At 39.0% G+C, this 23,034-nt stretch overlaps 1 pseudogene; it reads right to left on the reverse strand.

The window, feature by feature from the left end:
* LOC150015557 (major facilitator superfamily domain-containing protein 8-like) overlaps positions 1-23,034 on the reverse strand; it is an 83,659-nt pseudogene that overhangs the window by 49,586 nt on the left and 11,039 nt on the right.

Genomic DNA, 23,034 nt, shown 5'->3' on the forward strand with positions numbered 1-23,034 from the left:
GGAATCTAAAAGAGTTGAGCTATTAGAGGCAGAGTGCAATGATAGCTGCTAGGGGATGGACGAAATGTGGAGATGTTGGTTGAAGAGTATAAACTTTATGTTATAAGATCAATTCAATGAGTTCTGGGGTTGTAAGGTACAGCATGATGATTATATCCAATAGTACTGTATTATATACTTAAAGGTTATGAAGAGAGTAGATCTTAAATATTCTCAATACAGAAAGGAAATAGTAATTACAGGATATGATGGAGCTGTGAGCTAATGCTATGGTGGTAATTATTTTATAGTATATAAGTGCATCAAATCAACGTGTTGTATACCTTAAGCTTGCATACTGTTATATGTCAATTATATCTCAATAAAGCAGGAAACAAACAATCAAGAGACACAGGGAGAAGATATCCATCTACAAGCCAAGGAGGGAGGCCTCCAAAGAAACCAATTCTACCAATACCTTGATCTTGGACAGCTAACCTCCAGAAACTGTGAGAAATAAATTTATGTTGTTCAAGCAAAAAAAAAAAAAAAGTACTGCAAATATAGTATAAAGTGTAGAATATAGGGTTTCCTTTCAGATTTGAAAATATTTATTCTGTGGAAAACACTTGGAAAAGTATATTGAAATATTTTTACTTTTTTTTTTGTAATTATGATTACCCAGGAATTTTAAACATGGCTCACCTCCTCTCACAACCATATCAAAATTAAAACTACATTATAGAACAACCATCACCCAGAACCATCTGAAATCAAGTTGAATGGAAGTCTTACAACTACAGAATTAAAGAAACCACATCCATCCAGACTGGCAGGAGGGACAGAGACTGAAAATAGACTGGTCCCACATCCACGTGTGATGGATTAAAATTCAAGAGGCATCTCTTAGGAGTGAGGAGTTCCAGCCCTACACCAGGCCCCTCAGCCCAAAGTTCCAGTGCCAGGAAGATAAGTCTCCATAACTTCTGGCTGCAGAAACCAGTGGGGATTGAGTCAGTGGAAGAAATTTTTGGAGTGTCAAGCAGTTTTCCCCTTAAAGAACATACACACACAACTTCTGGCCAAGATGGAGGTGTAGACAGACACGCTGCATTTCCCTCCACAAATAAGAAGGAATACAACTACCACAAAACTAGAAACAACCAGAAGTTCAAGAAAATCAAAGTACATGGAAGTCCAGCAAACAAGGATATAAAGAAGAAATACTCATCCAGACAGGTAGGAAGGGCAGAGCCCAGGCAAAGAGGACAGTGTATGATGTTGCCAGCAGTGGCAATAGCAGCAGGCTGGCATAAAGTGCAGTTACATGTTTTAAAAGTCAGGAGGGACACCTGGGGAGTGTTCCCAGCTCCTTACCAGAGCAGCTTACTGTCCCAGCTCCAGGGAAAATCAAGCCTCATTGCTTTTGACTATGCAAACCAGTGGAGGTTGAGACAGAGGCAGAAACTGCTGGTCTCTCTACAGAGTCCACTTGTTTAAAGGGCCCCCACAGTCCTAGAACATCCGCAGACCCACCCACTCTGGGAATGACGTCAAGGGCAGCAGCTAGAGGGGTGCCAGTCCGGTGCGGAAGTGGGAGAAGTGACTGGAAAAGGGGCGAGTGCTGGGCAAGTGTCATTGTTCCTTTTCAGACCCCTCCCCCACATACAGCGCCCAATGTGGTGAAACAGGTTGCCTGTTACTGACGAATACCTAAGGCTCCACCCCTTACAATGTAGTAGGAGCAACAGCTCTGCCTGGGACACAGAAGCAAACAAACAGGAGACTTCCAGCCAAGATGGAGGCCTAGACTGAGACGCTCCATCTTCCTCCACAACTAAGAAGGAATACAACTACCGCATAACCAGCAATAACCAGAAGTTCAAGAAAATAAATGGAAGTCCAGTGTATGAAGTTATAAAGAAGTGGTGCTCATCCGGATAGGTTGGAGGGGTGAAGCCAGGGAGAAGATGTCAAGCTGTGCTGTCCGCGGCAGCAGCAGTGACAGTGGCAGGACAGCGGTAAGCACAGACACCCATTTTAAGGGGAGGCGAGAAGCGCCTGGGGAGCACCCCCAGCTGCAGACCAGACCCATCAGCTTGCGATTCCAAAGCTGGGGAAAGCAGACCCCCATTGCCTTGGACTGTGAGGCTCAGTGAGGGTGGAGATGAAGGAGGAGGCTCCCAGTCTCTCAGTGGAGATTGAACGACAGGAATTTATCTTGGACCCCCACCCCCGAAGAAAATGCTCAGTTGTGATGAGTGCACAGGGCTCCGCCCCCTATAGTGTAAGAGGTGTGACAGCCCTGCTCAGGAAGCAAAGGTAAACACAAAACTGTCAGGATAGCACGGATCATGATAGAGAACCCAGTGGCGTGGCTGACCAGACAACAAATTTCTGATCTAACAAAGCAGCAGACAGGAAATCTTTCTGAGGCACAGTTCAGAGCTTTGCTTATAAAAGTGCTTATAGACCTAACAGCAGATCTTAAATAAGACAGAGAAGGAATGAAGGCTAGTGCTGCTGAAATGAACAAAAACACATACGAAACTAGTAGTGAGGGCAAGAAAACCAGGGATCAAATCAACAAATGGGAACATAGGGAAGGAACAAACAGTCAACCAGTGCAAAAAGAGGAAATGAAAAGTGAGGGAAATGAGGAGAGGCTCAGAAACCTATGGGACAGCTATAAGCAGGCCAACATCCGAATCATGGAGTAGCCAGAAGGCAAAGAAGAAGAGCTAGAAATGGAAAAATTATGTGAAGAAATAATGAAGCAGAACTTCCATAATTTGGTGAAGGAAAGAGACTTATAGGTCGAGGAAGCACAGAGTGTTCCAAAACAACTGGACCCAGGGAGAACCACATCAAGACACATGATAATCAAAATGTCAAAAATTAATGATAAAGAGAGAATCTTAAAAGCAGCAAGAGAGAAGAGAATTACATACAAAGGGGTCCCAATAAGACTCTCAGCTGATTTCTCAAAAGAAACTCTGCAGGCAAGAAGGGACTGGCAAGAAATATTCAAAGTAATGAAAAGCAAAAACCTACAACCATGATTACTCTATCCAGCAAAGCTGTCATTCAGAATAGAAGGGCAGAGAAAGTGCTTCCAGGACAAAGTAAAACTGAAGGAGTTCATCAGCTCCAAACCACTGTTATATGAAATGTTAAAGGAACTTGTTAAGGAGAAAGAGGATCAAAAGTGAACATTAAAATGAAAACTGTATCACAACGACCAACAATAGAAGCTAGAGAACCAAAACAAAGGCAAACTAAGTAGGCAACGAGAGTGTGAAAAGAATTATAGGTCTGGGGAATATTTTGGGGGGAGGTCTGCAGGGAAGGGGAAGGGGGGAAATGAAGGGTGATGGTACAGGAATTAGGAAGCATAGTAGGAGGGAGTGAAGTAGATAGGAAGATATTGAGAGAAACTGTATGCACAACCAATGGGCATGGACTAAAGGGGGATGGACAACTGGAGGGAGGGATGTCACTGGGTGGAGGGGAACAAAGGGAAGAGAAATTGGGACAACTGTAGCAGCATAATCAATAAGGCATATTAAAAAAATTCAATAAATAAAATATTTTAAAGTATATATAAAAAAAAAAGAACATACACACAGACTTACTCACACTCACTTCCTCTGAGCTCCAGCACTGGGGTAGCAACTTGAAAGACATTAGTGGCATATAGGAAGGACTGAAGTGTCCGGCCTCAAGGCAAGAGCTGGGAACAACTTTCTCCCAGACAGAATCAGGCAGAGGCCATTGTCTCTTTTCTGAACCCTTCCCCCAAAGAGCCACAGAGCTGGCATAGGGTGCCATATCTGAGACTCCATCAACCTGGTTAACACTGTTTTCCCCACCCAAGAGATACTCTGAGACTCTGTCCCATCCTACTTATAGCTGTTAACAGTGGCTTTTCCATATGAATGGCTGCTCTTAGCTCATGCTTCTCAACTTACTAAATCCTTTCAAACAAGCAACGACTGTCCTCAGTGAGCCACCAGCCACCATACCTCTTGCTAAGTGGTCCCAGACATGGCACTCTTAGCAGCAGGCCTAGATTCATAGCTTGCTTTGCCTGGGAATTTTCCAGCCCAGCACAAGTAGCAGCCATCTCAGATTGCTTTATAGCTCAGGCAGGATGGCCTCAGGTAAAACATAGGTGGAGGATGACTTTGGCCTGTACAACCTGGGAAACCCCAGGGCCTGTGGACCCAATAGACAGCTATAGACCATGTTGGAGCACCACCACCTGCCCCTGCATAGCTGATCCTCCACGGAGGGTGAATATTGGTGGTCAGTGGTCACAGTGAGTCTTTGCAGCTGACATGCCTGGGTAACTCCCTCCCATTGTCCTGTCAACAGCAACCCAAACTCAAGTACAAGAGGTGGGTGTGTTCAGCCTACATGAAGGGCACACCTCCAGTACCCAGCTTGAGTGATAGGGAAGACTGTGCCATTGGACCCTATAGGATACTTATTACATTATTAGGCCATGCCACCAAGACAGGGAGTCATAGCAGCTCTACCTAATACATACAAACAAACACAGGGATGCAGCCAAAAGAAAGAAGACAAAGAAATGTGAATCAAATGAATAAACAGATCAAAACTCCAGAAAAAGAACTAAACAAAATGGAGATAAGCAATCTGTCAGATGCAGAGTTCAAAACCATGTTTATAAGGATGCTAAAAGAACCTAGTGAGGACCTCAACAGCATAAAAAAGATCCAGTCAGAAATGAAGGATTCACTAACGGAAATAATGAACAATTTATAGGGAAACAATAGAAGATCAAAAAGACAAGAATTAAATCAATGATTTTGAACATAAGAAAGAAAAAAAACAACCAATCAGAACAACAAGAAAAAAATCCAAAAAATGAGGATAGTGTAAGCAGTTTCTGGGGCAACTTCAAGCATTCCAAATTCACATCATAGGAATGCCAGAGAAGAGAAAGGGCAAGACATTGGAAATCTATTTTAGAAAATAATGAAAGAAAAATTCCCTAATTTGGTAAAGGAAACAGACATGCAAGTCCAGGAAGCACAGAGTCCCAAACAAGATGGATGCAAAGAGGCCCACTTTAAGACACATCATAATTAAAATGCCAAAGGTTAAAGATAAAGAGAGTATCTTAAAAGCAGCAAGAGAAAAGTGTTAAGTTACCTACAGGGGAGTTCCCATAAGACTGTCAGCTGGTTTCTGAAAAGAAACTTTGTAGGCTAGAAGGGATTGGCAAGAAATATTCAAAGTAATGAAAAGCAGGGACCTACAGCCAAGATTGCTCTATCCAGCAAAGCTATCATTTAGAATCAAAGGGCATATAAAGAGATTCACAGACAAGAAAAATCTAAAGCAGTTCATCATCACCAAGCTCTTATTTTATGAAATGTTAAAGGGGCTATTTAAGAAAAATAAGAAGATCAAAACTATGAACAATAAAATGGCAATAAATACATATCTATGAACAGTTGAATCTAAGAAATAAACTAAGCAAACAAGAACAGAGACAGAATCATGGATATGGAGGGCATTTTGATGGTTGCCATATGGGAGGGCGGTGTGGGGGAATAGGTGAAAAGGTGAGGGAATTAAGAAGTACAAAGAGGGAGTTGCAGAATAGCCAAAGGGATATAAAGTACAGTATAGGAAGTAGAGTAGCCAAAAAACTTTTTTGCAGGACCCATGGACATGAACAATGGTTTGGGTTTTCCTGAGGGAGTGGGCAGTGCTGGATGGAGGGTGACGAGGGGTGAAAAATTCGGACAACTGTAATAGCATAATCAATAAAATATAATTAAAATATTTATTATGCATATCTATGGCTTTTTACCTATTCCTTTTATCAGCATTCAACTTATGTAGAGGTAGAAGGCATACTTAGGGACTATACAGTACAGTCAAGTAAACTCATCGAACTATTAGATTACGGCCATTTTGCCTCAAATATTTATTTACTAGCCTGTCTAGTTTGGGGCTGAATGGCTCATTAAAATGTAAAATTCTTCAGTTTTGAATAGCTGTGTAAGCATAGCCTGAATACTATTATGTCTACCCTGCTACTACTAAGAGAAGGGAAAGCAAATAAAATGATAGTTTTTCTACAGAATTTAAGGGAGTTGAAAATGCCAACAAGTACGGTTATATAATATCACATACCTGGCTTATGTTTCTAAGTGAATTACTTATGAGCACATGAAAGAAAAAAGTAGTTGGCTGTACTAAAGGTAGTGAAGTCCAACTTGAACTCTTAATCTTTTTATTGTTGAGATGTTAGTATTATTTATACTTGTCTATTAACTAAAGGTTTACTTAGATAAGACAGAAGGTGTACTATTAAAAATAGCTTCAAGAAAAATAAGATGGCAGGCATGGTAAGTAGAAAAATTAAAAGCCATGATATTTTTTCATAAGGAAGCTTGGTTGTAATAGGAAATGCATTTTTAAATAAGTAAAAAGTAGATGTCTTCAAATAAATGTACCTTTATTTAGGTAAACAATTTCTGTAATTTCATTCTGTTATAGGTAATTTTTACAGAATTCTCCTTAAGGTTTCACTGCATGTTCTTTTTTATTTTAAAAGATACCTCTTCAGTTTGAATTAAAAATACAATTTCACATTTATAGGTCATTGTGCATTCACTCATGAGTTCATGCAACCCCCAAAAAGTATTAAATGAATAGTATTTTTTGAGATAAAGAAATTATAATCCAGAATGTTTTTATATTATCTTATTATTCACAATTATTCATAGAATTCCCTGTTTTTCTATATATGTTCATATTGATCAGAATATACAATATCCAAGGCATGATTTTTAGAAACTGACTCATAGCAATTGTCCAGCTGAGCCTTAGTAAAAGAAGTCTCATACAGCAAGTATTTTCCATCTTAATGTTAGTGAAATTGCTCTTGAAATCTTCTGTGTCTTAGAGGAAAAGCAGCAGGTCTTTTGTAAGCCATCCTTAGAAGTGTGATGATGAGCACCACTATTTCACATACAATGCTGAATGTCCATTGTGAGCCCCAGAAAGTATACACTTAACTGATGAACACAGGTCCAAGAATTCCTGCTGCACTTCCAGAAGCTGTTAACCAATTCATATACAAACTCTGAGGTCTTGGTCCCAGGATTTTTGAATATAATGTATAGAACATAAAATTTCAAGGTGGATAGCCTATTTCAGTTAGCACAGCTGATGTGAGGAAATTGGTCAGATCTTTTCTTGGAGACATCCAAAGAGTAACAATAATTTTCCCAAATATGGTATTAAAGATTCAATTATAATGTAAATCTTTCCACTGTATTTTGGGTTATCGATTTCCCCAAGGTAACAAGAAAAAGAAGCCAAATTATATAATGATGAATTCTCTAAAATAATAACCGCTTCAACTCCAAGACAGCAAGTATTGGGTTGGCCAAGGAGTACATTACATTTTTTCCATAAAATAAAAGACACATTTTTGGAGGAGACAGAGAAGTATGGTTCAAAAGGGGGAATGGATCAAGGTTCCAGTGGGAGAACTAAGCGAAGAGGAGATAGCCAAACTAACAGACACAGAACTCAAAACACTGGTGATAAAGATGCTCACAGGCTTCACAGATATGCTTGAGCATGGCAAACGCATAAGAGAAAAAGTGAAGGCTATGCTAAGTGAAACGAAGGAAAATCCACACAAAACCAATGGTCAAGGAAAGAAAACTGGGGTTCAAATAAATGATTTGGACCATAAAGAAGGAAAAAAAGTCAACCAGTGCAGAATGAGGAAGCAAGACTTGAAAAAAATGAGGAAAACTTCCCAAATTTTGTGAAGGAGATGGACATACAGGTCCGGGAAGCACGGAGGGCCCCGGGCGAGCTGGACACAGAGGGGATCATACCAGGATGCATCATGATTGAAATGCAAAAGGTGAAAGATAAAGAGAGAGTCCTGGGGGCAGCAAGAGAGAGGTAGAGAGTTGCCTACAGGGGTTGCCTAAAGGACTATCAGCTGATTTCTCAGAGGACACTTTGCAGGCAGGAAGGGACTGGCAAGAAGTATTCACTGTGATGAAAAGCAACCTACAACCAAGATTACGCTATCCAACAAAGCTATCATTTGGAATAGAGGGGACAGATGAAGTGCTTCCCAGACAAGGCAAAGCTACAGGAGTTCATCATCACCAAGCCATTATTATATGAAATGTCAAAGGGACTTACATAAGAAAAAGAAGATCAAAACCATGAACACTAAAGTGACAAAAAACTCACAACTATCAACAACTGAATCTAAAAAATAAAAACAAAATCCACTAAGCAAACCAGAATAGGAACAGAATCATAGGTATGGGGATCATTTGGAGGGTTATCAGCTGGGAAGGGGTAGGGGGAGAAATGGGGATATGGTGCAGGGATTAAGAAGCATAATCAGTTGGTCCAAAATAGGGGGAAGTTAAGAATAATATAGGAGTGAAGCCAAAAAACTTATATGCATGACCCATAGACATAAACTAAGGGAGATGGGGTTGCTGTGGGAAGGGGAGTACTGGGCAGAGGGGAGCAAAGGGGATAAAATTGCGACTACTGTAACAAAATAATAAATAAAATATACTTTAAAAAAAAGGAATGTAGCAGAAGAAAGGGTGAAGCAAAGAAACCAGTGAGGAAGCTACTGCAATAATCCAGGTGAGAGATAATGGTGGCTGAGACCAGGGTGGTAGTGTGGAGGTGGTAGGAAGTGGTCAAACTTTGGACATATATATTTTTAAGATATTATTTATTTTAAAAGATTTTTATTTATTTATTTGTATAGAGAGGGGGAAAGGGAGAGAAAGAGAGGGAGAGAGACATAACTGTGTGGTTGCCTCTCACACTCCCCTATTGGGGACCTGGCGCACAACCCAAGTATGGGCCTTGACTGGGAATTGAACTGGCAAACTTTAGGTTCACAGGGCTAAATGGACTTGTTTTATAAGCAGAGGAAAGGTGTAGGTAAGGGGTTTAGAATTCAGGGAGGAAGTTAATCAGTTAAAAGGTGCACCATTCTTTTGTGTGGTGGAAGGTGGTCATCTCACCCTTGAGTACAATGGCTCAGATACCATCTTGATTGCTTGCAGTCCTCCTGAGGCAAAAGGGTGGAACTGCCTATGGTTTCCTGGAGTCAAGGTGGGTCATACCTCCAGTTCTTGAAAAAATAGCTTTTTATATACATTGATTACTAAGCTATTAGCTGTTACCTGAAAGTAAAATTTTCTAACATTTGAGTCTGCCATCATAATCATCACCATTCTCTGCTTCCAGAACATTTTTATCACCCCAAAATGAAACTCTGAACTAGTTAAGCAGTCATTACCCATTCTTCCTTCCCCCAGCCCCTGGTAACCACCAACCTGCTTTATGTCTCTACAGATTTGTCTATTCTGCATATTTCATATAAATGAAATTATATAATTAAAAAAGACACATTTTTAATTTTCACCATAACTTTACTGATTTGGATATTCTGAGGATGTTGTTATCTCACACTATTGACTTCTAGTGGGTAGAGGCCAGGGGTGCTGCCAAACATCTTCCAACGCATAAGAGAGCTCCACAGCAAAGAATTATTTGGCCAAAATGTGAATAGTACCAAGAAACTTCACAAACCACTTTTGACATCTTTGATCAGTCACAGAATCTTTTCCATATACTGCACAAATCTTTTTTTTTTTGCATTTCATTTGTGTTTTTACCTTTCTTGAAATAATAAAGCATAATATGCCAAAAATGTTGCATGTCTTCGTCCATCTTCAATATTAAAATGGCTACATGAAAATTCACCAATTTTGATATTTTTTTTAAAAAATGCACTTGATATGACAGATGTTACAATACAATCTAACAAAACTTTTAAATGAAGTTAAAGATAGTTAAGTACTACTAGAACCATTGTACAGAAAAAACTTAATGGACTTTTTGGCCAACCCAATATTATTCCATCATATAACGCAGTCCAACTTCCAGCCAAGATGGAGGTGTAGATAGACATGCTGTGTCTCCCTCCACAATTAAGAAGAAATACAACTACCTCAAAACTAGAGATGACCAGAAGCTCCAGAAAATGAAGCTGCACGGAAATCCAACAAACAAAGATATAAAGAAGAAATACTCATCCAGACAGGTAGGAGGGGTGGAGCTGGGGTGGAGAGGACAAGGTGTGGTGGTGGCAGCAGCAGCAGCAGCAGCAGCAGCGGTAGCAGCAGCAGCGGTGGCAGGTGGGCAGAAAGCACAGTTACACATCTTAAAAGTCAGGAGGGACACCTGGTGTTGCATTCCCAGCACCTCACCAGACCTCACAGCTCACGGTCCAGGCACTGGGGAAAAATCAAGCCTCATTGTTCTGACTGTGTAAACCAGTGGGGGTGGGGGTGAAGCCAGAAACTGCCGGTTTCTCTGCAGAGTCCGCTTGTTTAAAGGCCCCCCACAGTCCTAGAACATCCACAGACCCATTCTCTCTGGGAACAATGGCCAGGGCAACAGCTAGAGGGGTGCCAGCCCCATACGGAAGTGGAAGAAGTGCCTGGAAAAGGGGCAAGTGCTGAGCAAGCGACATTGTTCCCTCTCAGACCCCTCCCCCACATACAGCGCCACAGTGTGGTGAAACAGCTCATCCTATACTGATGAATCCCTAAGGCTCTGACCCTTACAACATAACAGGAGTGACAGCTCTACCTAAGACAGAGGCAAACAAACACAGAAGCCTGTCAAGATGAGGAGACAACTTCTGGCCAAGATGGAGGCCTAGGCTGATATGCTCCGTTTCCCTCTACAACTAAGAAGGAATACAACTACCGCAAAACCAGAAATAACCAGAAGTTCCAGAAAATAAATCTACATAAAAGTCCAATGTATGAAGCTATAAAAAAGTGGTGCTCGTCTGGACGGGTGGGAGGGGCAAAGCCGGGGCAGAGAGGTCAAGTTGTGCTGGTGGCAGCAGCTGCAGCAATGGAGGTAAGACAGCAGTAAGCACAGACATCTCTATTTAAGAGGAGGTGAGAAGTGCCTGGGGAGCACCCCTGGCTGCAGACAAAACCCCTTAGCTCGTGATTCCAACACTGGTGAAGGCAGACCCACATTGCCTCAGACTGTGAGGGCCAGAGGGTGTGGGGACAGAGGAGGAGGATTCCTGTCTCTCAGCAGAGAGTGAACGGCAGGAATCCACCTTGGATCTCCATCCCCACACAAAGCGCCACGGCATGGTAAGAAGGGTCGCCTGGTAGTGACCAGTGCACGGGGCTCCACCCCCTATAGAGTAAGAGGTGTGACAGTCCCACCCAGGAAGCAAAGGTAAACACAAAACTGTCAGGCTGGCACAGATCATGATAGGGATCCTGATGATGCAGCTGACGAGAAAGCAAATATCTAATCTAACGAAGCAACAGATAGGAAATCTTTCTCAGGCACAGTTCAGAGCTTTGGTTATACGAATGTCTACAGACCTAACAACAGATCTTAAATAAGACAGGGAAGGAACGAAGGCTAGAGCTGCTGAAATGAACAAAAACACATACGAAACTAGTAGTGAGGGCAAGAAAACAGGGATCAAATCAACAAATGGGAACATAGGGAAGGAACAAACAGTCAACCAGTGCAAAAAGAGGAAATGAAAGGTGAGGGAAATGAGGAGAGGCTCAGAAACCTATGGACAGCTATAAGCAGGCCAACATCCAAATCATAGGGTTGCCAGAAGGCAAAGAAGAAGAGCTAGAAATGGAAACATTATGTGAAAAAATAATGAAACAGGACTTTCCTAACTTGGTGAAGGAAAGAGACTTACAGGTTCAGGAAACACAGAATGTTCCAAGAAAAAACTGGACCCAGGGAGAACCACACCAACACACATTATAGTCGAAATGTCAAAAATGGATAAAGAGAGAATCTTAAAAGCAGCAAGAGAGAAGAGAATGACATACAAAGGGGTCCCAATAAGACTCTCAGCTGATTTCTCAAAAGAAACTCTGCAGGCAAGAAGGGACTGGCAAGAAATATTCAAAGTAATGAAAAGCAAAACCTACAACCACGATTACTCTATCCAGTGAAGCTGTCATTCAAAATAGAAGGGCAGAGAAAGTGCTTCCAGGACAAAGTAAAACTGAAGGAGTTCATCAGATCCAAACCACTGTTATATGAAATGTTAAAGAAACTTGTTAAGGAGAAAGAGGATCAAAACTGAACATTAAAATGAAAACTGTATCACAATGACCAACAACAGAAGCTAGGGAATCAAAACAGGCAAACTAAGTAGGCAACAAGAATGGGAAAAGAATTACAGGTATTGGGAACATTTTGGGGGAGGTCTTCAGTGAGGGGGAAGGGGGAAAAAGGAGGGAGATGGTACCGGAATTAAGAAGCATAGTAGGAGGGAGTGGAGTAAATAGGAAGATGTTGAGAACTATATGCACAACCAATGGGCATGGACTAAGCTGGGGTACAACTGGAGGGAGGGTGTCACTGGGTGAAGGGGAACAAAGGGAAAAGAAATTGGGACAACTGTAATAGCATAATCAATAAAGCATATTTAAAAAATATATAACACGGTCCATGCATGCACATGCATTGTTAATGGAGTAAGGATGTTTTCAAAAAGGGCAAAGATAGGATTATGAAAAACAGAACATTGGTAGTTACAACAGCAAGTTGATAAATATTTTCCTGGCAAACCTGAACTTCACTTGTACACGCATTTCAAAGTTAATATTTTTACATTGCTGTCTTGAGTCACCCACATGATGTCTGTTAATATAGTAAGGATAAGAGAAATATTTAAAACTCCCAGGAAAGCACTAGATAAAATTGATGTATACATGCTTATCTGCAGCTGTATAGTCTCCATGTATGCCCTTTTCTCCAATGTGTACAAACCAGTTCTAAAAAACTGGACCCAGAATAAAACCCAATACTTGACATGCACTTGTGTTTACCACAGAACTTGGTCTTCCCTAAAGGGAAGTAGCACTAGCAATATATGATCTCATAATTGCTACATTTCCTGCTCGAAATGCCACTAATTCATTAGCAACTAACATGTAGTATTTATTATGAGAAGCTGAGACATGGACATACGTATAGAGGCAGTTGACTGCCAGCAAAATGAAAGTGGGCGCAATGAGAAGTTCTTTTCTTGGTCTGTAATTAGACCATAAAGCAAATGTGGGTGAAGCTACCATTTGGCCAAGGATTAACTAAACAACCTGGTCCAAAAATTTGCATCAGTGATCTGATCAATCTTTTGAAGATATAGCCATATTGACACTATGTAAACAGAAAAATCCTAAACTACTGAGAAACATAGCAAGATATGAAATCCTAATAGAGCTCCATTAGTTCTTATCATCCTCTTCTGTTGCTATAATATCTCATTCTCTCCAGGTCTCATGCGAAAAGCTCTCAACTTCCACTGCCCTGACACCCCTTGTTCTGCCCAGTATTGCTACTGCCAGTTAAGAGGTCAGTCCAAATAGTGCAGGAGTGAGGCTTCCCCCTACACCCACTTCTAGGGTTTTCTATATAAAGAATCATTTCATCTGCAAATAATGACAGTTTTGCCTTTTATTTCTTTTTCTTGACTGATTGCTCTGGCTAAGACTTCCAGTACTACATTGAATAAATGTGGTTAGAGTGCGCATCTTTCCTTGTTCCTAATCTTAGAGGAGAAGATTTTGGTTTTTCACTGTTGATATTAACCGAGGGTTTGTCATATACGGTCTTTTATTATGTTGAGTTACTTCCCTTCTATACCCGTTTTATTGAGTGTTTTAATTATAAATGGGTGTTGTATCTTGTCAAATGCTTTTCTGCATTTATCGATATGATCATATAATTTTGTCTTTTATTTTGCTAATGTGATATAATACATGATTATATGCTTATGTTGAAAAATCCTTGCATCCCTGAAATTAATCCCATTTGATCATAATGTATTATCCTTTTAATATGTTGTTGTATTTGATTTGCTAGTATTTTGTTTAGGATTTTTGCTTCTCTGTTTATCAGAGAGAGATATTGGCTTGTAATTTTCTTTTTGTGTGTTGTCCTTGCCTGGTTTTGGTATCAAGGTAATAACGTTGGCCCTGTAAAAAGGGTTTAGAAAGTAGTCCCTCCTCTTTAAGTTTTTGGGAGAGTTAGAGAAAGATACATATTAATTTTTGAAAATTTGATAGAATTCACCAGTGAAGCCATCTAGTCCTGGACATTTTGCGGGGGAGGTTTTGATTACCTTTTCAATTTCTTTAGTAGTGATCAATCTACTTTGGTTTTTCCAATTCTTCATGGTTCAGTCTCGGAAGTTTATATGTTTCTAAGAATTTGTCGATTTCTTCTAGGTTATCAAATTTTGTGGTATATAGCCTTTCATAGTATTCTTGTCAGAGAAGGAAAACTCTGACTCCAAAAAACCTCCGCTGCCTTGCGGCATACCTCTTCAGGGGAAAGGCTAAGGGAGTAAACCCCGACAGAAAATCCGGAGCCGGAGTCCCTAAGGCGGTTTGACGTTGTAGTCAACACCGGCAACTCCTGCGGCGCACCTGAAGCCAAGCTGTATTGACTCCATCTTTCCCTTGGACCCTTCAGCTGCGAAGAGAGGGGGGGTCTGCTGCATGGGCAACAGCAGACCCTCCATATCACCCTGCCCAGGCTCTGTAGCTTCAGCTTCACTGGAGAGGACAATCCAGCATCATCGCAAGATGTCGATTCAACACGGGAGGAGACAGATACCGTGTCACTCCCGAGTCGGACTGCACAGCCATTCTCGGCAGTGCAGATAGACTCTTAAGAAGCTACACCATCGTCTCTCGAGACGGACGGCTGCCGGAACGGAATGGAGTATTCTTGTGTAAATCTTTGTATTTCTGTGGTGTCTGTTGTAACTTCTCTTTTATTTATAATTTTATCTATTTGAATCTCTTCTCTTTTTCTTTAATCTAGTCGGATTTGTCAACTTTATTTATATTTTCAAAGAACCAGTTCTTTGTTTAATTAATTTTTTATTGTCTTTTTGTTCTTCATTTTATTTATTTCCAATCTAGTTTTTATTATTTTCTTTCTTCTGCTGACTTGGAACTTTATTTGTTCTTGTTTTTCTAGTTCTTTAAGATCTAGTGTTAGAATGTTTGAAGTTTTGTTTTTGTTTATTTCTTGAGGTAAGCCTGTCATACTATAAACTTCCCTCTTAATACCACTTTTCTCTCTTAATCCCCCCAATTTTTGTGTATTGTATTTTCACTTTCATGTCTTTGTGTATCTTTTGATCTCTTCTTTTATTTTTTCTTTGACCCAATAGTTGTTCAGCAGCATGTTGAACATATTCGTGGTTTTCCCTGCTTTCTTGTAGTTAATTTTAGTTTCATACTACTGTGGTCAGAAAATATGTTTGGTATGACTTCAATCCACTGAAACTTACTGAGACTAGTTTTGTGCCCGAACATAAGGTGTATTCTTGAGAGTGCCCCATGTGCACTTGAGAAGAATGTATATTTTGTCATTTGGGGATGGAAAGTTCTATAAATATTAATTATGTGTCATTTAAGACCAATATTTTCTTATTGACTTTCTATATGGGTGGCCTTTTCATTAACGTCAATGGGGTATTCATGTTCCCTACTATCATTTGTATTTTTGCTAGTTTCTTCCTTTAGGTCTGTTAGTAACTGCTTTATATTTTTGTTGCTCCCAGGGGGGGAGCATATATATTGATTTGTTATGTCTTGATGAGTTTTTTTTATCATTATAAAATGTCTAATTTTGTCTCATGTTTTCCCATTGAAATCTATTTTGTCTACTATAAGTATGACTATACTCACTTTTCTCTTGATGCCATTTGCTTGGTGTGTCATCTACCCCTTCATTCTGAGTCTATGTTTGACTTTTTAGCTGAGATGGGTCTCCTGAAGGCAACATATTTGGGTCTCTTTTTAATTCATCCTGCTAATCTGTGCCTTTTGATTGGTGATCAAGTCCATTTATATTTATGGTACTTATTGATATATGAGGGCTTACTGCAGCTATTTTATCTTTTGTTTTCTGGTTGCTTTGAATCTCCATTTTTTTCTTTTTCCTTATGTTTCTGTATGCTGTTTTAGTTTGGTGATTTTCTCTTATTTTTTTCTTTTTTATGTTATATGTCTCAGCTCTATATTTTTGTTTTATGGTTATCCTTAGGTTTATGTAAAAAATTGTTTCATATATACAATAGTCAGTTTTCTTCTGATTACATCTTAACTTTATTCACTTGTGCAGGTTCAGTCCTTTTTCTTCCCCCCTTTTATTTTTATTTTTTGTCAAAATGTATTCCTTTTTATGCTGTGTGTTCATGGTTTCTCCTCTTTAACCTTAAGATTATAATTAAGTGTTTAATATCATAATCTGAAATAGAATAGCAGTTTCCTGCGTATGTATTTTTGTTTGTCATCTTACTCAAAATTTTGAATATATCTGTCCTGTAGTTATGGTAGTAGATTTCCTTTTTGACAGTTCTTATAATGCAGGTCTTGGGCTGGTAAATTTCCTCAGCTTTTGTTTGTGTGGAAAAACCTTTATTTCTCCATATTTAAAGGGTAACTTGGCCCTAGCTGCTGTGGCTCAATGGATTGAGCATCGGCCTGTGAACCAAGTGTCGCTTGTTCGATTCCCAGTCAGGGCACATGACCAGGTTGCATGCCAGGTCCTCAGCTGAGGGAGCATGAGAGGCAATCGCACATTGATGTTTCTCTCCCTCTCTTTCTCCTCCCCCCCCCTCTAAAAAATAAAAGGGTAACTTCACTTGATATTATTCTTGGCTGGTGGTTTTAGTCTTCCAATATTTAAAATATTTTATTCCACTATCTCCTGGCTTGTAAGACTTCTGTTGAAAAGTCTGATGACAATAACCCAATGGTCTTTCCTTTGTTGGGAACAGTCTTTTATCCTTTGGCTAGAATTCTTCATTTGCCATTAATTTTTGACATTTTTAATATAATGTGTTTTTGAGAACACTTTTTTTTTGCGTTGAGATAATTAGGTGTTCTGTTAGCTTCTTGAATTTGAGGGTTCACCTCTTTCCATAGGTTTGGGAAGTTACCATTGATTATTTGTTTGAGTAAGCTCTCTTTCCCTTCTTTCTCTTCACCTTGTGGCATAGCCATTATTTTTATGTTGCTCTTTTTAATGGATTTCAGATTGTTCTCACGAAGTTCTTTCATTTTTTTATCTCTCAGTTCTCTTGTTTTTTCCGTTTAAGTTGTTTCTAGACTTCTATTTTTGAGCTTGCTAATTCTCTCTTCCATCAGGTCTGCTTCATTACCAACTCATTCTTCATCTCATTTTTTAATTTCTTCAGCTTCCAAACCTTCTTTTTGTTTTTGTTTTGGGGGGGTTAAACCTGTTTGGTAAAGTATTCCTTTTGTTCATTGATTTCCTTCTTGAGTCTATTGAACTGCCTTTTTGAGTTTTCTTGTATCTTGTTGAGTTTTTTCACAAGTGCTGTCTTGCATTCTTTATAACCTAAATGACAGTTTTCCATGTCTTGGAGTTTGGTTTCTGGAGACTTTTTATTGTCTTTCTGAGGTAGCTTGTTACCTTGTTTATTCATAATACTATATGGATTGTTTGTCTTCCTGGGCATTTGAGGTAGTAAACTTTTTGTTTGTTTGTTCGTTTTGTTTATTGGGTTCCTGTATTAGGTGAGATCATATGGTATTTGTCTTTCGCCACCTGCTTAATTTCACTAAGCATAATACTCTCCAGTTCCATCCATGCTGTTGCAAAAGGTAGGAGTTCCTTCTTTCTTTCTGCTGTGTAGTATTCCATTGTGTAAATGTACCATGATTTTTTGATCCACTCTTCCACTGATGGGAACTTTTGCTGTTTTCAGCACTTGGCTATTATAAATAACATTGCTATGAACATTGGGGTTCATAGGTTCTTTTGAATTGGTCTTTTGGGATTCTTTGGGCATAATTCCAGCAGTGGAATCACTGGATCAAAAGGCAGTTCCATTTTTAGTTTCTTGAGGAAATTTCATACTGTTTTCCACAGTGGCTGCACCAGTCTGCATTCCCACCAACAGTGCACTAAGGTTTCCCTTTCTCCACATCCTTGCCAGCACTTGTTTGTTGATTTCTTAAATGATGGGCATTCTGACTGGTGTGAGGTGGTATCTCATTGTGGTTTTAATTTGCATCTCTGATGGCTAGTGATGTTGAGCATCCTTTCATATGTCTATGGGTCCTCTGTTTGTCCCTCTTGGAGAAGTGTCTATTCAGGTCCTTTGTCCATTTTTAATTGGATTGTTTGTCTTTCTGGTGTTAAGTCATATAAATTCTTTATATATTTTGGAGATCAAACCCTTGTTTGAAGTATCATTGGAAAATATGTTTTCCCATATGGCTGATTCCCTTTTCATTTTGCTGTTGTTTTCTTTAGCCAAGCAGGCATTTTAGTTTGATGTAGTCCCATTTGTCTATTCTTTCCTTTATTTCCCTTGCCCTAAGAGAGATATAAGTAAAATATTTCTGCATGGTATATCTGAAATTTTACTGTCTATGTTTTCCTCTAGGACTTTTATGGTGTCACGGCTTACATTTAAGTCTTTGATCCTCTTGAGTTTATTCTGGTGTATGGTGTAAGTTGGTGGTCTAGTTTCATTTTTTTTGCATGTACCTGTCCAGTTTTCCCAACATCATTTGTTGAAGAGGCTATTTTTACTCCACTTTTATGCTCTTTCCCCCTTTGTCAAATATTAATTGACCTTAGATACCTGGGTTTATTTCTGAGCTCTCCATTCTGTTTCATTGACCTATATGTCTGTTCTTATGCCCGCACCAGACTGCCTTGTTTACAGTGGCCTTGTAATATAGTTAAATATCAGGTATTTTGATTCTTTCTACTTTGTTCTTTCTCAAGATTGCTGAGGCTATTCAGGATCCTTTTCGGTTCCATATATATTTTTGAAATATTTGTTCTAGATCTGTGAAATATGTCATTAGTGTTTTAATAGGGATTGTTTTTGAATCTATAAATCACGTTGGGTATTATGGATATTTTAATGATGTTAATTCTTTCAATCCATGAGCAGTGGTATATGTTTCCTTTAAAAAAAAATTTTTTTTTTTTTTTAAGTACTGTTTTGCTCTTAACTCAGCATGTTGGTAAGCAGGTTGGTCTTTCTTTTGTTGTCCAGTAGGTGGTGCTATAGTGCAAGTTTTTGTTTACTTTTATCTATGCTATTGGTATCTCTGGGATCTCATTGGGGTAGTGTCACCTTGGTCGTGAGATATGCCTTGTATCCCTCAAGGTGGTGGGCATCTTCTCTGCGTCTGTGTTGTCTTGGTTTCAGGTCCTACTCCCATGGTGGGATGTGGCATGTGATAGGAAACTAGGTCTACAAGTGTCCTGCCCTACCTACCCCCTTGTAACCAGATATTGCCAGCTGCTCTGAGGTATCTCCACTGCCTCTACCAATTCTGCTATGAGAGATGGGCAAAAAGGGTGTGTGAGAGTAGGTGAGGAGAATGGTTCATGAGTCTGTGGCTTTGCTTTCTTGTCAATAATGGCTACTGCTAGTCCACAGCAGCCACACCACTGTGCTATGTGTCATCTATCACCAGCTATACCTGCAATGTCCTTTAGCTACTCAGACCAGAATGTTTGTCATGCTTTTCCTATCCTCAGGTGCTGTGTGAGGGCTGCAGCCCAAGCCCTATACTGCTACCATGTCAGCTTGGGCAGCCACGAGCACTGGACTGTGTTTGTGGACCTAATATCTGTTTTTCCATCCTGCTTCCTCTATTCATTCTGATATGCTGCAGATGTCTGGATGCATGAATCTCTCAGATGTGTTTGTGTGTTGATCCATGGATTTTTGCTGAATTATAGTTGTCTGACTTGTAACTTGAAGGGCAGAATGCCGATTGCACTCCCAACCTTTTGTTAAAAAGACTCTACTTTCTTCTTTTGGTTACATTTGCTTCTTTTTCAAATGTGACTATATTTGCATGGGTCTATTTCTGGACTCTCTATTATGTTCCATTGTTCTGTTTGTCTATTCTTTCACCAATATTACACTGTCTTGATTACTACTGTAGCTTTATAGTAAATCTTTGAGTTGAGTATTTTCAGTCCTCTTACTTTGTTCTTTTCTTTAAATATTGTCTTGGTTATGTTGGGTCTTATGCGTTTTCAAATAAACTTTAGAATCAATTTGTTGATATTCCAAAATAACTTGCTATGATATTGATTGAGATTGCACTGAATCTATAGATTAAGATGAGAAAAACTGACATTTTAACAATATTGAGTCTTCCTATCACTGCACATGGAATTTCTCTTCATTTAGGTCTTATTTAATTTCTTTATCAGAGTTGTATAGTCTTCCTTATATAAAATTTGGATATATCAAATTTTATTTGTTAGACATAACTATTTTATTCTTTTTTGTGCTAAGGTAAGTGATGTTTTAATATAAAATTCCAATTGTTTGTCATTGGCATATAAAAAAGTGTTGACTTTTTTGTGCATTAACCTTGTATCCTATAATCTTGTAAATTATTTATTAGTAGTAGGAATTTTTTTGTTGAGTCTGGAATTTTCTACAAAAACAATGCTATCGTATTTAAAAATAGGTTTCTTTTCCAATCGGTATGCTTTTAATTTCCTTCTCTTGTTTTATTGCATAACTAGGACAGTACAATATTCAAAATAAGTCATGAGAGGGCATCTTGCCTTGTTCCTGATTTTTGGAGGAAAACACAGTTTCTCACCATTAAGTATAAGTTTAATAATAGGTTCCTGTAAGTGGTCTTTATCAAATTGTAGGTTCAGTCATGAATGAGTGTTGAATTTCATCAAATGTTTTTTCTGTATGTGTTGAATGGAAATGTGATCCTAGGCCTCCCACTGTCTTTCCATTACTGATTTTCAGTTTAATTCTTTAAATTTGTTGTATTGTACTTTATAGCTCATAATATGATCTACCTTGGTATATGGCCTATATGAGCTTGAGAAACATATATATAAACATATATATTCTGCTGTTGTTAGATAGTGTAGTCTATAGATGTCAATTAGAACCTCTATAGCTGATGGTGCTCTTCAGTTTAACTATGGCCTTATGCTTTCCTGCCCAGTGGATTTGTCAATTACTGATAGAGAGATATTGAAACTTCCAACTACGATAGTGGATTTGTCTAATTCTCCTTACAGTTCTATTTTTGCCTCATGTATTTTGACACTCTATTTTTAGGCACATACACAGTAGTTATATGTTTTATGTTTTTATAGAATTAACCCTTAATTATTCTGTAATGCCCCTTCTACCTCTGATAATTTTTTTTTGCCTGAAATCTTCTTTCTTTGAAAATAATATAGCTACTCCAGGTTTTAAAAAAATATTACATTTTTCAATGAATATCTTTAATTTTTTTTGTATGTTTTATTGATTATGCTATTATAGTTGTCCCAGTTTCTTTTCCTTTTGCTCCCCTCTGCCCAGCACCCTGCCTCCCTCCAGCAGTCCCACCCCTGCTTAGTTTACGTCCATGGTTCATGCATATAAGTTCCTGACTTTACCCTTTCCTATATTATTCTTAACATCCCCATCTATTCTACACCCTCCTACTATACTTCTTAATCATTTTCCTTCTGCTCCCCATACCTATGATTCTGTTTCCACTCTGGTTGTCTGCTTAGTTTGTTTTTGTTTTTATTTTTCTAGATTCTGTTGTTGATAGTTGTGATTTTGTTGTCATTTTAATGTTCATAGTTTTGATCTACTTTTTTGTAAATAAGTCCCTTTAACATTTTATATAATAGCTTGGTGATGATGTACTCCTTTAACTTTACCTTGTCTGGAAAGCACTTTATCTCCATTCTGTTCTAAATGATAGCCTTGCTGGATAGAGTAATCTTGGTTGTAGGTCCTTGCTTTTCATCACTTTGAATACGTCTTGCCAATCCCTTCTTGCCTGCAAAGTTTCTTTTGAAATAACAGATGATAGTCTAATAGGTACCCCCTTGTAGGTAACTCTCTTCTCTCTTGCTGCTTTTAAGATTCTCTCTTTATCTTTAATCTGTAGCATTTTAATTATGATGTATCTTAGTGTGGTCCTCCCGGGGTCTAGTTGATTTGGGATTCTCTGTGCTCCCTGGACCTGTATGTCTATTTCCTTCCTTAATTTAGGGACATTTTCCTTCATTACTTTTTCACATAATTTTTCAATTTATTGGTCTTCCTCTTCTCCTTCTGGCACTATAATTCAGATTTTGGTAAATTTAAAGCTATCCCAGAGGTTTGTAAACCTCTTCTCATTTTTAAAAATTCTCATTTCCTCCTTCTCTACTGACTGATGATTTATTTCTTGCTTATGTTCCAATTTGTTGATTTGAACCCTGGTTTCCTTTCTTTCACCACTAGTTTCATGTGGATTTTTCTTCATTTCACTTAGTATAGCCTTCATTTCTTCCCTGTCCTACTTAATCTTTTCTGTCAAGTCTGTGAGCATCTTTATCACCAGTGCTTTAAAATGCACATCTGTTGGGTTTGCTCTCTCCTCATCTGTTAAGTTCACTATTTTGTTGTCACTTAGTTCTCCCACTAGAACCTTGATCTGCCCCCCTTTGTGGGCCCTACTTCTTTGTCTCCTCATCTTGACAGCTTTCTGTGTTTGCCTCTGTAATTTGGGTAGAGCTGTCACACCTGTTACATTATTTATAAGTGGCAGAGCCTTAGGTATTCGTTAATGTTGGTGACCTGTTTCACCACACTCTGGTACTGTATGTGGGGAAGAGGTCTGAGAGGGAGCAGTGCCGATTGTTCTTGCTTTTCCAGGCATTTCTCCCACTTCCCATACTAAACAAGCTGCCTGCTTTGAAAAACTGGCAGTTTCTTCCTCCACTTCAACCTCCACTGGCTTTCACAGTCAAAAGCACTGTGGCTCTATTTTCCCCAGTGCTGGAACCATGTGCCATGTGCTCTGGTTTGGGTCTAGAGTCAGTCTGGTCTGGGGCTGGAATTGCTTCCTAGGTTTGAAATGTATGACTTTGCTTTTT

The sequence above is a fragment of the Furipterus horrens genome, unplaced genomic scaffold, assembly GCF_987537825.1.
Source record: "Furipterus horrens unplaced genomic scaffold, mFurHor1.1.pri manual_scaffold_3, whole genome shotgun sequence".
NCBI classification, from domain to species: Eukaryota; Metazoa; Chordata; class Mammalia; order Chiroptera; family Furipteridae; genus Furipterus; species Furipterus horrens.